Source organism: Sus scrofa, chromosome 5 (genome assembly GCF_054392235.1).
Source record: "Sus scrofa isolate SSC_HxYL_T2T_F1_AM1 chromosome 5, Sscrofa_HxYL_maternal_Yorkshire_Landrace_v2.0, whole genome shotgun sequence".
Lineage (NCBI taxonomy): Eukaryota > Metazoa > Chordata > Mammalia > Artiodactyla > Suidae > Sus > Sus scrofa.
The window spans coordinates 27,567,505-27,584,419 of NC_139387.1; the positions used below are offsets into that span (position 1 = coordinate 27,567,505).

General features: G+C 37.4%; 1 long non-coding RNA gene across 2 annotated transcripts in view; it reads left to right on the forward strand.

Annotated features, from left to right (window-relative positions):
• Window positions 1–16,915, forward strand: part of LOC110260855 (uncharacterized) — a 463,270-nt gene that overhangs the window by 238,332 nt on the left and 208,023 nt on the right. Inside the window, exon 5 of one of the 2 annotated variants that reach the window (XR_014803452.1) lies at window positions 4,778–5,858. The exons of the other annotated variant lie outside the window; for it this stretch is intronic. This is a non-coding gene — a long non-coding RNA (uncharacterized LOC110260855). Of the gene's footprint in view, window positions 1–4,777; window positions 5,859–16,915 lie in introns of those variants that run through there. 2 annotated transcript variants of the gene reach the window in all.

Consider the following 16,915-nt stretch of genomic DNA (forward strand, 5'->3'; position numbering starts at 1 on the left):
GGAGAAAGGACAGCTTGTTCAGTAAGTGGTGCTGGGAAAACTGGGCAGCCACATGGAAAAGAATGAAATTAGAACAATCCCTAACCCCATATACAAAAATAAACTCAAAATGGATTAAAGACCTAGATATAAGACCAGATGTTATAAAACTCTTAGAGGAAAACATAGGCCAAACACTCTCTGACATAAACAACAGCAACATCTTCTCAGATCCAACTCTCAGAGTATTGACCACAAAAACAAAAATAAAAAAATGGGACCTAATCAAACTTCAAAGTTTCTTCACAGCAAAGAAAACCCTAAACGACACAAAAAGACAACCCACAGTATGGGAGAAAATCTTTGCAAGTGAATCGGCTGACAAGGGATTAATTTCCAAAATGTATAAACACCTTCTGCAGCTCCATACCCAAAAAACAAACAACCCCATCAAAAAATGGGCAGAAGATCTAAACAGACAGTTCTCCAAAGAAGACATCCAGATGGCCGAGAGACACATGAAAAGATGTTCAACATCACTCATTATTAGAGAAATGCGAATCAAAACCACTATGAGGTACCACCTTACACCAGCCAGAATGGCCATCATCAAAAAGTCCTCAAACAATACATGCTGGAGAGGGTGTGGAGAAAAAGGAACCCTAGTACACTGTTGGTGCGATTGTAAATTGGTGCAACCACTGTGGAAAGCAGTATGGAGATTCCTTAGAAAACTAAACAAAGAACTACCATTTGATCCAGTAATCCCACTCCTGGGCATCTACCCAGAGAAAACCATGACTTGCAAAGACACATGTACTCCGATGTTCATTGCAGCACTATTTACAATAGCCAAAACATGGAAACAATCTAAATGTCCATCGACAGAGGAGTGGAATAAGAAGATGTGATATATATACACAATGGAGTATTACTCAGCCATTGAAAAGAACGAAATACTAGCATTTTTTGCAAAATGGATGGACCTAAAAATTATCATGCTAAGTGAAGTCAGCCATACAATGAGACACCAACATCAAATGCTTTCACTGACATGTGGAATCTGAAAAAAGGACAGGTGGAACTTCTTTGCAGAACAGATGCTGACTCACAAACGTTGAAAAACTTATGGTCTCCGGAGTAGACAGTTTGGGGGCTGGGGAGATGTGCTTGGGCTGTGAGATGGAAATCCTGTGAAATCAGATTGTTATGATCATTATACAACTACAGATGTGATAAATTCATTTGAGTAATAAAATAAATAAATAATAAAAAAATTAAAATAAATACCTCAGCACATAGAAAAAGCATTAATTATGAAGATGTGTATTGCTTTGTAAAGCATCTGAAAGAAATTAGTGCCAACAAACAGTCAATTGGCAAAAAGAAGTAAATTGTATAATTAGTCAAAAGTTTGAAAGATTCACCATTAAAGATGGAGCGAAATTCCCTTCATGGCTCAGTGGTTAACGAATCCGACTAGGAACCATGAGGTTGTGGGTTCCATCCCTGGCCTCGCTCAGTGGGTTAAGGATCTGTGTTGCTGTGAGCTGTGGTGTAGGTCGCAGATGCAGCTCGCATCCTGAGTTGCTGTGGCCCTGGCGTAGGCTGGTGTCTACAGCTCCGATTCGACTCCTAGCCTAGGAACCTCCATATACCGCAGGTGTGACCCTAAAAAAGACAAAAAAAAAAAAAAAAGATGGAGTACAAGATAAAAGAAAAGAAAGCAGGTGTAAGAAAGGAGCTTCTTCCAAGATAACCTCATATACAGAATTTATCTAAAACAACATGGGAACATTTATTTGTGTTATTGAATGATTTTGAGATTAAAAGGCAATCTTTAGGAGCTCAGTTCTATGTAACATAGATTCATATCTGACATCTAAATATTCTTCAGGGCAGAACAGAATAGGGTCTGATTCTCCCCTTTTCTACAGAAAACACCCAGTTGCTGATTTGCACCAAAACTCTCAAGGAAACTTCTCATCATTTCCGTCAAGAACAAATAATCCAATGGAAGATTGACTCCATATGGGCACAATTGTAGCAAAGAGGTTATGACTTCCTTAACTGACAGTTTGGATTAAATATCCATAAATTTATTCATAATTTACATCAAAAGTTCTGATTTCTAATTATCTTTTCTCTTTCCTTTTCCTTAGTGTGTTATTTAGAATGGGTTATTGCAGATACAGTAAACTCAGGGAAAGACTTCAGGCCTTTCAGCATCTGCAAGGAGATGAACCTGGAATCCAAAATTCACTTATGTATTGTACTTTGAGCTAGGCATTTGGTTTCATCTCTACTATAGGTGCTTTAGTTAACATGAATATTGTATCAGTATAGACTCTACTGACTTATTTATCGGTGTTAAGGAAAACAGTGATTCCTTCTTAACATTTGTTAAAGAATGGTAAGGCAGACTTTCTTCAGGACCATTGTGGTAGGTATAGGTCTATTGCAATGGGGTTTGTTTTGTGAGGGAAGAGAGATTGTATTCAACTTTGAATATAAGGAAAAGTGAGAATTTGTAACCTAGGAGCAGAGTGGAGATCAACGGATAGAAAATTACTGAGAGAGAGTTTCCACTGTGGCTCAACAGTAATGAACCTGGCTAGTATCTTTGAGAAAGCATGTTCAATCCCTGGTCCCACCCAGTGGGTTAAGGATCTGGTGTTGCCAGGAGCAGCAGCACAGGTCTCAGACGATGCTCAGATCTGGTGAGGCTGTGGTGCAGGCCTGCAGCTGCAGCTGTGATTGGACCCCTAGCTTGAGAATTTCCCTATGCGGCCCTGAAAGAGTAAATAAATAAATAAATAAATAAATAAATTACAGAGGAAATAGTAAAGGGGAGATTCTAGCTAAAGTGACACAATAGGATTCTTGCTAAAGACAGGCCAAGATGATCAGATGTCACCTGGAAGATGATGCGGGTTGAAGAACAGGATCAGGTGTTGAGGGTGTTCTGGCATTGATGGTGGAAGATTCTGGCTAAACTCTCTTAACAAAATTCTTGCTAAAATTGGACAGTGCAGTGACTCACAGAATTTCAGGGGAACTGGTTAAGGTTTGTTCAAATGAGAGTTTCAGGAGATCCTAACAGATTTGTTCAAGAAGATACTGTTTCTGGATAGCCTAATCATGCCTGTGCATGTGTGTGCACACGTGCAGAATTTATATCATTTCAAACACTAGCAAAGTCAAAGTGATAGGCTTAGACGTAGGGCGTCCTTAAAATGGACGGAACAACCAGCAATGGCTATGTATTAGGTGTTGATTTGACTGTAACAGACAAAATAACAGTAGCTTAGACAAAACAGGAGTTTAATCCTCTCCCATGTAGTACTGAGGGCTGGCTATAGGCCAGGGCTGACAGGCAGGATAATTAGCACGCCTTGTCACATGTTGTAATGGTCATTACTACTCCACTTAAAGGAGATATTCATTCACTGTGCTTTGTCTTCATGAGCTATTATACAACCCATGCCTGGAATTCCATGCTAATGGTGGCACGACTTAAAAATTAGTTGAAAGAGAAAAAACAAGAAAGCAAATAGGAAATAAAGTGACACACACTGGCATCAGTAAGTTTGCTTGCCACTGCTCATTTATTTTCCTACCGCATTAGATTGTGAACTTATTAAATATATGGTGACAAGTTAATTAATGAAGCTCAATAAGATACAGGGTCAAATTAGCACTCTTTGGCTAAATGAGGTTCAAAAGCACTAATTATTAGAATTTCTAAGTTGTGATGAAACCATTGACATGAATAAACTCTTAAAATGTATTATTAATCAGATAACATGATAATTTTAGAAACTTACACATTCTTTTTTATCATTAATAGAGCAAAATATGCGCAAAGTTTTCTTTTTAAGTGCAAAATTTAAATTTTGATAACTAAACACACATTTCAGGATTAGTTATTCAAGATGTAACTTTGGGTACACACATTATATAAATCCTAAAAGTTTCATGTGACTTACAGTTTTATTGTCTTTCCTTAAGGAACTTGGGTTCCTCCTATGACCAATGATTCCCAATCATCAGAATGACCTTAAAAAAGAAATAAAGATTCAAGGGCTCTACCTCTGGAGATTCTCATTTTGTGGGTCTGGGGTAAAGCTTAAGAACTTGTATTTTTAAAAAACTTTCCAGATGCTAGAATCTCTGGTTTAGGTAATTCACTCAGTAACACAGATTTATGTAAGGATAATGTCTGACATATTTGAAATGTTAGATGATCTGGATACTGTTTTTAGATTGTTTTCTTCACATTAAAAAAATAATCCTGATACTGCTACTGTTTTGGTAAAAGAGGCTATACTTGCTTTTTAATGACTTTTATAAACCTAATGGCTAAAAAACAGATCTCTTAGAAAGTCTACCCAACACTTAAGATGTGATTTTTTTCCCTGTCATGTTCTCATTTTTAATATGTTTAGAGAGAATCTCTTTTCAGTCTGTTATTCCATCTTTCACTAGCTATGTAATTTTCTTACAATTCAATATTTTAAGAACTGTTAAATTAATTAAGCAAGGAGGCCATTAGACTGTGGTGGCTGCAGTGCTTTGGAAGTCTATGTGAGTCTATAGGTAGGTCTAAAATCTAAGCTTCTAGGTGTCTCAAGGTTACAAAATCAAAATGCTAAGGACAGACAATCCCAAAGAGCTAACTAGGATTTAAGCTGTAACCAATCAAATAATTTCCTTTCTTTCTTCTCTTTCTCTATATGTCTTTCCCCTGGTTCCTGTTCACTGATGGCTCTTAACCACTTCTGGTTTGGTGCAGCAGACTTGGAATACATTTTTGCTCAAATAAACCCAACATTTTTGGTAAGCCTTGGTTTATTTTTTAAAAGAATATTGCCTAAAGTAAGTTTTGCTTAGGGAACCAGTGTCACTAACTTTTTTCCAAGTTGGTATCTCCAGTTGAGAAGAGTTCATCTTCATCACTGTGGTGCTGAGAAGTCATGCAGGACTCTGCCTCTATCTATGTCAGTCATGGCAAAATGCAGTCTGGGCAGGTTTCCAAGTTCAGCTGACATTCCTAAACCAATAAGAAGTGTCCACAATGGTTTCCAGCTTTCTCCCCTCGGGTAAGAGTTGGATTTGTTGCCATGGAGATCGACCTTTACCAGCTTGAACACATTTGCCATTTGACACAGAGGAATAAATCAGTGACCTGACTGTGGGCACAGGGCTGAAGGCCGATTCTCCTGGAACATTACCATCAGTTTGCTCAACAACTTTTGCTGACTTTCTTCTTGAAACTGTGCCATGACATTCATGAGAGCATGACTCAATCAGCCCAGCAGCCTCAGTGAGCTCCAGTGGCCTCAACTTGAGGATTTATAGCCTTCACAAACACAGAGTACATTTCTTTGTTTCCTTTCAGAATCGAAGAGTGATTCATTTTCAGTAAACAAAGAGAGGATTACCAACCTGTTTACTAGGCTGGAATTTAGCTTCCTCTGCATGCAGTTCTTCCCGTTCCTAGGAAAGCCCTTGTGCATTTCAAACAGTTCTCTTTCTTTTTTAATCTACTTTCTTTCTTCCTCCATGGAAAAGATATATAATTTAGCCCTCACTCAAATCCAAAGGAGATAACTTTCAAAGGCCACTTAGGCCCTAATGTTTGTCCTTTGCAAGAACACGCAATTGTGATTCTGAAGAATTTAAATGCAGATAGTGTTGGAAGGCAGAGATGTTTTGCTACTGTTGAAATGCAAAAGAAAATTCTGCTTTACAACTGCACTGTGCCACTCCTGACATTGATAGGTCCTGTATTTACCAGAAGGGGAAAAAATTAAAATACCTTACCTGTCTGCACAGTATCTTTGGTGGTTATACAACAATAAACTATTCAGCAATCATATACATGTCCTGTTAAAATTGACAGACCAAGCTGAAAATGGTTGAAGATGTGTGCAGTAGCTCATGTTCCTACTTTCTGTAGATTAGCTTCCTATCATAACAGCTGCATTCACGAGGGCTCTTATTGTCTCAATTATAAAGTCAACTCAAACACATTAGCACTACGCTGATAGCTTCAGCAAATCTGAAATATTTTTAACTGTTGACAAAAGGTTCAATTTCATTATATGGAATGCCAGGGTAAAACTATGGTAATGTAATCATTTCCTCAGAGTTTCATCATTTGTATGGTCCCAGAAAAATGATTCTTTCTAAAATTATCTCCAAATGGTCCAAAGTAAGCAGTTTTCAAGTCAGTGGTTATCTCAGGCAGCTGATATTCACCTATCCATTTATTTACTAGAAATAAGTCATAGATAGCCAGTTTTTGACATGAATCTTCTCATTTTCAAAAGAACATTAGAAATAGCTCAGCTAATGTACCATAAAAGTTCAATTCAAGTTCTGATAATGAACCTAAAGAGCATATTAACAAATGAACCTATTCCTTTATATGCCAACAAGTCAAAGTTTTATTTTCCAATTTTTTCCCTGTGGTATAAACAAATTCTCCTCACAGAAACTCAGCATCAACTCAGAAAAATTCCTTTTGACTAAATATGTTTAGTCATCTGTCACCTATTCAAGGCTATCTCCTGAAGTACAGAGATATCCTTGGAGTAGGGAGATTTTTATCTTATGATTCTGGATTTTTAAGCCACTAGCTTCCTTAGACTATGGGATGAATGTGGGGAGTGAAATCCTGTATTTTTAAATCCAGTTATTTCCATCTATTGACAGAAGGTCCAGTTTCATTATACTGAATAATGGACTAGCTCTGTAGCTATGTAATAAAAATGGAGTTAAACATGCTTTTCTCTCTTCCTGGCAAGATTTCTGTGCTCTGAAAATAGCCACAAAGTGAGATGGGTTTTATTTCTCTTTATTCAGTAAGGATTGGATATCTTGACTTTCTTTTATCATGTTTCAAATTGCATGCTTTGATGAATTTACCCACCTACCTTGCTTTTGTATCTTAACCGGGGATGTGAGTGTTAGTGCAAATATCTCTATATTGATATTTTAACCATTAGCATTTCTTGAGTTTTGGCAATAAATTTGAGGATATTTTGAAATTTTGCTTGTTTTAGGGAAAATGCATTTGATGACCCAGAGGGTTTGAGAGTGCAGAATTATTCTGATCTTATATAGCGAGAGATTAATCCAATTTCCCAAACAACTTTTTCTCTCATAATTATGTTATTTCTCATGAACTGAAAATTACTTCACTGGGTCACTTAATAAGTGTAAAAATTGGAAAACCTTGAAGGGAAACCTATTTACAGTTTACCCCTTAATACAATTTAATATTAAAATTAGGACTATATTTCCCAGCTTGTGTAAAGACTAATTCAAGTCAATTTCCATTGCATTTGGGAAAAGCAAGAAGCAAAATTGTATTTAGGGCAAGTAAGAATCTAAATGTTTTAACCTTAGTAATCATCTGTCATTTCTACTTGCTAGAAAATGTCGTTTCATCTAGAACACTCTAGAGAGAAACAATTTGAAAATATTCTTTGAGCTATTTGGTTCTAAGTTCCTTCCTGGTTGTCAACTCAGAGAAATGATGGCCTAAGTCTTAAAAGAGCACAGTCACTGCTCTTTTAAGAAAGTATAGCAGTTCCCACTATGGGTCATTCAGGACTCTCAGTAAATGGTGATAAACTTAAAACAGTGAGGAGAAGTGCAATATTTTTAATTTAAAATTTCATATATTACGCCTTATTTATGTATAGTGAAATAGGAAAATTACTATGTACAAGGTACTTATAGTAAATTCATCACCATTCATTGATTTGCATATCGCATTTCAGTTTGCAATGCTTTTTTTACATACATAAGCTCATTTGGATCTTTCAGTATCTCCTAGGTAGAGTAGCTGAGCTGTTACTATTTACAGCTATGAACTTAAAGGCTCAGAGAGATTAAGTGACTTTCTGAAGTTCACACCACTAATGAGACAAGCAAAATTCAAACCTGTCTCCAATGCTTTAAAATGTAATAAAGATAAGATAGTTTTATGAGCACCTAGAGCAATGTCTGATGCATATTAGCTGTTTATTAAAGAATAGCTTCCATTCTTTTATGTTTCTTTCTTTTCATGTTACTCAAACTATCAAAGGGATCAGGCCAGTTTTATATGAAAGAAAATAGTTTTCTTTCTAAAGTAAAAGTTACTGTGATCTGAGAAAAGATGTAAAGCCCGATATATTCTATGTGGATTAAGTGATAAATCAAAAAGCAGGTGCTGGTGGACCAACCAAAAAGCGTATAATGAGTATGAACTGTGTGCCCAGAACTGGGTAGGTCTGTGAGGATGCAAAAGCAAATAAGTCAAGGTATTTACCCCAGTGGGGCATGGCTTCTAGACTCGGGCAGACTTGTCTTCAAATTGAGGCCCTGTAATTTACTAGCATGGAGACAGAGGGCGTGTTAATCACCCATGAGGTTGTGGGTTTGATCCCTGGCCATGTTCAGTGGGTTAAGGAACCGGCGTTGCCGTGAGCTGTGGTGTAGGTCGTAGGCCCGGCTCGGATCTGGTGTTACTGTGGCTTTGGTGTAGACTGGCGGCTACAGCTCTAGTTAGACCCCTAGCCTGGGAACCTCCATGTGCCGCAGGAGCGGCCCTAGAAAAGGCAAAAAGACAAAAAAAAAAAAAAAAAAAAAAAACAGTCAGTGGAGTTCCTGTTGTGGCTCAGCAGAAACGAATCCAACTAGGAACCATGAGGTTGCAGGTTCAATCCCTGCCCTTGCTCAGTGGGTTAAGGATCCGGCACTGCCGTGAGCTGTGGTGTAGGTCACAGATGCAGCTCAGATTCCGAGTTGCTGTGGCTGTGGTGTAGCCCGGCAGCTGTAGCTCCAATTAGACCCCTAGCCTGGGAACCTCCATATGCTGCGGGTGTGGCCCTAGAAAAGACAAAAATAAATAAATAAATAAAACTTGCATCTGGTAGGGGAGTGCCCTCCAACTTCTTTTTTTTTCTTCTTCAGCAGTGTTCTAGCTTTTCTTGACCCTTTGCTTTTCCTTATAAATTTTAGAATTTTTCAATAATCATTTTGAGATTTTATTTGGATCTTTAGGGTAATTTGAAATATTTGGCATCTTTTTGTTATTGAGTCTTTCTATTCATGAACATGCTGTCTTAGTTTTTTAGGTCTTCTTTAATGTTTTTAATAAAAATATAAATCTCATACATCTTTTTCTATATTTGTTCATAGGGTCTTTAAGAGTTTTTATTGATTTTGGAAAAGGTGTTATTTAAAATTTATGTTTTTAAACTTTCCTGTATATAAAAAAATGTTACTGATTTTTGTATATTGATCTAAGAAAGGCTAGTTTCTCTGCTAAATGCTAGTATTTATCTTAATTGATGTATAGTTTATTTACAATGATTTGTTAGGTTCTTGTACAGAGCAAATTGAATCATGTATATATATATATTCTTTTCCAGTATAGTTTATCACAGGATATTGAATATAGTTCCTGAACTATACAGTAGGACCTTGTTGTTTACATATAATAGTTTATATTTGGTAATCCCAGATTCCTAATTTATCCCTCCCTACCTCCTTTCTCCTTTGGTAATCATAAGTTTGTTTCCTATGTTTGTGAGTCTGTTTCTATTTTTTAAATAAGTTAATTTGTGTCATATTTTAGATACCACATGTAAGTGATATGATTTGTTATTTGTCTTTCTCTTAGTTAAACATCTCTAGGTTCATCTATATTGCTACAAATGGCATTATTTCATTCGTTTTTATGGCTGAGTTGTATTCCACTATGTATATATGTGATATCTTCTTTATCCATTCATTTATTGATGGACGTTCAGGTTGCTTCCATATCTTGGCTATTGTAAATATTGCTGCTGTGAGCATTGGGGTGCATGTGTCTTTTTGAATTAGAGTTTTCTCCTAATATATGCCCAGGAGTGAAATTGCTGGATCATATGGAAACTCTATTTTTAGTTTTTAATGGTTGCATCTGCAGCATATAGTTCCCAGGCCAGGGACTGAATCTCAGCTGTAGCTGCAACCTACAACACAGCTGTGGCAATGCCAGATCCTTTAAGCCACTGAGCTGAGCCAGGGATCAAATCTGTGCCTCCACAGTGCCCTGAGCTGCTATGACTGGATTCTTAACCCACTGTGCCAAGGCAGAAACTCCTACTTTTAGTTTTTAAGGAGGCACCATGCAGTTTTCCATAGTGGCTGCACCGATTTACATTCCCACCACCAGTAAAAGAAGGTTCTCTTTTCTCCACATCCTCTCCAGCATTTGTTATTTGTATATTTTTTAATAATAGCCTTTCTGACCAGTGTGAGGTGGTACCTTATTGTAATTTTGACTTGCATTTCTTTAAGAAATAGTAATGCTGAGCATCTTTTCATGTGCCTATTGGCTATCTGTATGCCTTCTTTGGAGAAATGCCTTTTTAGGTCTTCTGCCTTTTTGCTTCCTGATTTTTTTATTGTTTTATTTAGGATATTTGCACATATTTCTATGAGCTATATTGGCCTGCAATTTTCCTTTTTTGTTCTCTCTTTTTGATATCAGTGTCATATTCAACCAATGTAATGGCTTGAGGTGTAGTCCTTCTTTTTCTGTTTTATGGGAGAATTTGTTTAAGATTGAAATGTTTAGTTCGTTGGAGGTTAGTTGTTTTTGTTTTGATATTGTCTAGGCTTAATCCTTGTGGGAGGATTTCAAACTAGTCCTTCAATTTCCTTAATAATTACAGAACAATTCAATTTTTTTCTTAAGTCACTTGGGGTGTAGTACATTTTCCTAGGAACTTGTCATTTTGTAAAAGTTTTCAAGTTTATGGATGTCAAATTATTTATAGAATTCCTTATGTTCTTTTAAAATGTCTTCTGTACCTGTACTTTTGTCCCATTTATCCTAGTCTAATACTGTTGTTTATACCCCCCCATTTTTTTTTTTATCTTTTGTCACTTTAGGGCCACACCCACATCATATGGAGGTTCCCAGGCTAGGAATCTAATCAGAGCAACAGCCACTGGCCTACGCCACAGTCACAGCAATGCCAGATCCCAGATCCAAGCTGCATCTGCGACCTACACCATAGCTCATGGCAATGCTGGATCTCTAACCCACTGAGTGAGGCAAGGGATGGAAACTCATGGTTCCTAGACGGATTTGTTTCTGCTGTACCACAACGGGAACTCCAGCTTTTTCTCTTTTTTCTTGTCAGTTTTGCTTGAGGGTTGCTTATCTTATTAATTATGCTTTTCAAAGAGCAAACTTTTGACGTTATTGGTTCCTTCAGTTATAGATATTTTTATTTCTTGAATTTCTGCTGTTGTTTCCTTTCCTTCTCTTTCTTTGGATTGGCTTTATTGTTCTTTTAATAACTTCTTAACTGGATGTCTAAATCATAGGCCAGTCTTTTATTATATGTGAACATAGCTACCACTTTTACTGCATCCCACAAGGTTTGCTATGTGGCATTTTCATTATTATTCAGTTCTAAAATTTTAAAATTCCCATTATTATTTCTTCTTGATCCATGAAATTATTTGCAGTATGTTTTTAAAAGTCCCACTGTATGGGCACATTGTGTTATTAATTTCTAACTTAATTGTGTGGCCAGAGAACATGCTTTATATGGTATTGATGTTTTGAAATTCATTGATACCTGGCCTAGTATTCAATTAATGGTTGTAAATGTTCGTGTGTGCTTGAGGATAATGTTTATTGCCTGATTCTTGATGTCCAAGTTTGAAATATGTCATTTGGACCAAACTTATTAACTCTGTTCAAATATTTTATATGTTTTTGAGTTTTTCTTTGTTCAACTATTAATAATTGAAGGATATACTTAAATCTCTGCGATGATGGATTTTTAAATTTATTCCTATAATTCTGTCAATTTTATTTTATATACATATTTTAGGCTATCTTATTAGGTGCATAAAATTAGAATATCCCTGTCTTATTGTGAATTGAATTTTTATTATCACGTATCAATATTCTTAACATTTATAATTTTTTGTCTTAAAATCTGTTGTGCCTGATGTTAATATATATGCATCTGTCTGATTTGTACTTTTATTTTCAACCTCACCCTATTCTTTTGCATTAAGAGTATTTCTTGCAAATCGCACCATATGTATAAATAAATAATAAATGAATAAATAAATAAATACACACACACACACACATAATCTGACAACTGTTCCTCTTTGACTGACAGATTAGTCCATTATTATTTATTATGATTAGCTTTAGAGCTTCTCAAGGAATATACCATTTTTTTGTTTTCTTATTGTATAACGCCTCTTCTTTATTTTCTCAATTGGAAGATGATGGTAGAGATGTTAGCTAACACTATAGTGATGATCATGCAGTGTATGAGAATCAGATCAATACATTGTACACCTTAAACTTCCACAATGTTACATGTCAGTTACATCTCAATAAAGCTGGAAGTAAGACATTAGACTATTTTGGAATGGGATAAGAGTATTTCTTTTGGAATTATTAGCATCCACCACACTGAACTAGTGATTGAAAAGAATGTAATTATGATTCAACAAACATGTAGTTAGCGCTTCTAATGTAATTGGCTCTGTTGCTGAATGCAGGGAGTACACCAATGCATCAGAAGTAGCTTGAGTTTGCATGAAACTCACAATATAGAAGGGGAAGTACTTAGCTAAGCACCCAAGCATAATGTGAAATTAGAAGACCAGACATGGCCTGTGGCCTTGAGTTGCTCACAGGTTAGTTGTTTAGAGACAGGACAAGGACACTTAAAACTAGCTAGGTCATAATCCAAGGCAGTTGGTGATTCAGTCCCAGAGTGATGGCAGCAGTGGGTGCCCCAGAGGGGAGGAATCTGAGATGCTTATTGCAGAAAGTCTTAGGGTGCTGATACTGGAGGACATTCATCGATTCATTCATCACTTATCTAAATTTTATTTTGTGGTACTTTGTACCAAGCAGTGCTCCATACATTGGGGTCATAATGATAAACAAGACAGACAAGATTCTTGTCTTCAGAAGACTTAGGGGTGTATGAAAGTGTGGAGCAGACAGTAAATGCACAGACCTGTAAGTGAACAGATACCCATGCTGCCCATGCTGCCCGTGCTGCCAAAAGAGAAAACCAGGGTAATGAGTGGGACTATTATTGGGAAAGGCTGCTTTCTGAAGTCAAAATTTCAGCTGAATCGAGAGAGATGGTCAGTCATGTGAAGATGTGGGGGAAGGATGTTTCATGTGGAGGGATTAGCTCTTCTAAGTGCTCCCAAATAGGACTCATCTTGGCATGTTTGGAGCAGAAAAGGGTTGCAGGGACTTTCAGAAGGTGGTTGGTTTCCATTTCTATAATGCTGAGTTAAGAGAATCAGCAAACCTTTCCTGCTGTGTGTAACTAGAGGACAGCTATGGCCTTTTCCAAGCTCCTTTAGGGAGACCTGGATTTCTGGGCAGTCACATTACAGCCACATTACTGTGTGAAGCTGAACCGACAACATTAGAATGCAATTTAGCAAGCCTCTGAGATGTCGCTTCAGGTAGACACACTCTCTCACTTGCCTCATTCCTCAGGCTGTGCTTTGATCCATGCCAATTTTCAGAATAATATAGAGGAAACTGTAAACCCAAATAGGAAACTTCAACTCTATCATTTTATTTTTCCATTTTATAGCTTTTCCTTCTGTCCAGGCTCTGTTCTGACAAGCCAAGGCTTTTTGGCAAATCAGCTTTTCAGTAAACTTAAACAAATGAATATGATTATAGGAATCCAGCCTACCAGGATTACTCTATTAGAGAACTTGTTTAGACAAAATCTATTTTTTCATTCCTGCAACTGACAAAACTGTAGGAAAATCACTCAGGTTTGAAAGCAAAGTATAGTAAAGTGCTATATTGTACCATTGGTTTCGTCAAAGGGAAAATAAACAACTGCAAGCAAGAATGTGTTGCTGAAAATAATAGGTCAGAGGTTTATTTAAAAAGGAGAAAATCCAAAAATTTAGACTGACAGCTTGATTCTAAAGGTTGAGAATACATGTGAAACAAATATAAAGAACAGTTTTCTAAAGATTTTGAATTTTGACTTTGTGATTGGGTCAACATATCAATAAACAATAGTTAGGGGAGAAAAATAGCACTTGGGTTTTGCAAGGAAGAAGTGAGACTAACCTACATTTTAAATTCACATGTTAATCTCTAACTGGAGAACTGATCTAAATGATCTAATATTCTTGATAGATTGATTTAAAATAAGGCAAATAGAAAATTATTCATCAGATATTTTCTTGGCAAATATGGAAGCAGTGACTAGATAGAATTGATGATTTGGAAAAATTTAATAAAGACTATATTCAGCGTAACCATGTGTTCTGCCCAAAGATAGTCCTCCTTCACACCTGCTGTTCCAACACAATTATTAACAACAGCTCCTTTTTATTCTCAAAAGTGTTTCCCTAGCTAGAGTGGATCCTGGAAGTAACAGTTCTCTCCAGAATGGAGTCTGTCTGTATAGCAACTGTGCCTTTCACTGTAATTTCCATATCTGCTTCACCCATTCATTCACAAATATTTTTGAAAAGTGCATTTCCAGATATCTTTTCCAGACCCTGAAATTGCAAAAAAAGAGTAAGAAATATGGAACAGATACACCTCTCAAGAGACTCAGAGTATAAAGGATCAGGGAAGGATGTACATAAATGATTTTCTCATTCAGGACAATGAGCATCTGTGAGAACACATCATGTGTTAAGCACTGACTAGGTCCCAAGTGGATAGAGAGGTGAGCAAGACAGGGTCAGTGTCTTTTAAGAAGGAGTCATGCTGGTTGATCTGCTTGTCTTCACCTGTATTAATAAGATGATTTAAAGCCTTTAATGGCTTCCCATTTCACCTAGAGTAAAATCTGAGCTGCTTATCATGGTCTTGGAACCCTGATCTGCTCCCCGCTTGCCTGTGACATGATTTCACACTACTCTTCCCCTGGTTCACTAAACTCCAGACACACTGGCCTTCTTTGTCCTTGGCATGGTCTGAGCTTGCCCCTGCCTCAGGGTCTTTGCACTTGCCATTTCCTCTACGTAGAAGCCCCTTCCCCCATTCCCCATCCTCCTGTGGCTGGCTCCTTTGCATCATTTGTTTCTAGGATCAAAACGTGACCTCTTCCAAGATGCTCTCCCATACCTCCTTACCTCTCCTCTGTCTGCCCCATTTTACCTTGGTGTATTTGCTGCATAGCCTTTATCATTTCTGAAAGTAATTGTGAAGCATGTGTTCCTTTGGGGGGATATATTTTCATGATAACATTTAAGCATATTCTTATCTGTCTTGATCACTCCCAAATCCATGTGCCTAGAGCTGTGTCCTGGTACATAGTAGGTGTCAATAAATATTTTTAGATGAACGAATAGGTACACTTCGTGACTCCTTGGGCTTATGCTAGTTTCTCAGAATTCAACATGCATTCTTAAAAGCCTTTCTCCAACTTCTTGCCTTTCTCCTTTCACGTGATCCGTTTGAGCTTGTTACTCAGTCCATTCTCTTGACAAAAGAGTTATTTTATGTAGCCTGTACCAATACACCAAGTTGACTTTTGAAACTCACCCAGGTACATGACTGCTGTGGCTGTTGCCTTCTGTGCCTCCTTGCTGTAATAAAATACAAACTTGAGGAGATTTTCAGTTACTTCTCTTGCCTCCTTTCATATCTGAAGAATGAATACCAGTCTGTTTTAGTCTTGAGGGACCAGTGAGAAATCCATGGCTTCTGCCTGGCAGGGGTGGAGCTGTGCTTGGGATTAGAAGATGACACTCCTAGTCCAGTGTAAACAGGATAGAAGTTTTGAGTATTTGATGCTATAATGGTGACAGTGTGCCTGTTGGAAGCAGGGCTGTTGATGCAGGTGAGAGATGCCTTATTTGTCCTTAGTAAAATCAATTGGTCACTGAGGGGATCAAGCTTGCAGTGTTGGCTGCATTACATCTCATTCTTCAACCAAGAGTAATAGTCAGCCAGAACAGCTTGTTTGAACTCTGCATAAGCTTTATATTTATATTTATAAATATATTTCTTCTAAAATCAACAACTTACATTTCCTCTAAAATTAACAACTTAACTTCTCAGTGCAATGCCGTGGCCATGACTAAGGATAAAAAGAGGTACAATGATTCAGATATGGTGCCTAACACAGGTAGTGTCTTGAGTGACACTGGTTTGCTTTCTTATATGTTCTCTCAACAATCCTATGAGGCAGGCAAAGCAAGATTGACCCATCTGTGAGATGATCTGAAGGAGTTGAAGGCCATAGGGCCAGAAAATAGCAAAGCAAGAGTTCCCTCAAATCTTCTGAGGCCAGCCATTGTAATTTCCATCATGTCATACTTTCTCCCTCAGTGCGAATAAAGCAAGAGGAAGGAGGGGTAGCCAGGGAGAGCAGGAGTAGACAGGTCTGACACCTGTGAAAAAAGGAAAGATGGAAAGATTGGGGAGGAAGAGCCTCAGATCATAGCACAGTTCTGAGAAACTTTTGGCCAGATAGTGAGGAATCTCTGAATCTAAATCCTTTAGAGCAGGGGTTGGTGAACTGTGGCTCACGGGACAAATCCAGCCTGCTACCTGGTTTTATAAATCAAGCTTTATTGGAATACAGTCACACCTTTTCATTTACATTGTCCCTGGCTGCTTTTCATGATAAAATGGCAGAGTTGAGTAGTTGCAACAGAGAACTTAGGGCTGGAAAAATCTAAAATATTTATTATTTTTTTAGAGGAAAAAAATACTGACCTTTGCTTTAGAGTAATCCCATGTTGGGCAGGAATTCCCTCACCAAGTTAAAATGTTTTTGAGAATAGCTCTAGGAAAATGTGGTCTCGGGGCAAATGCTGCCCCTGGGTGGACTCAAAATTGTGACAGTTGGAGACTTTTAATGATCTATGTTCCTCAGAGAAGATTATCTTA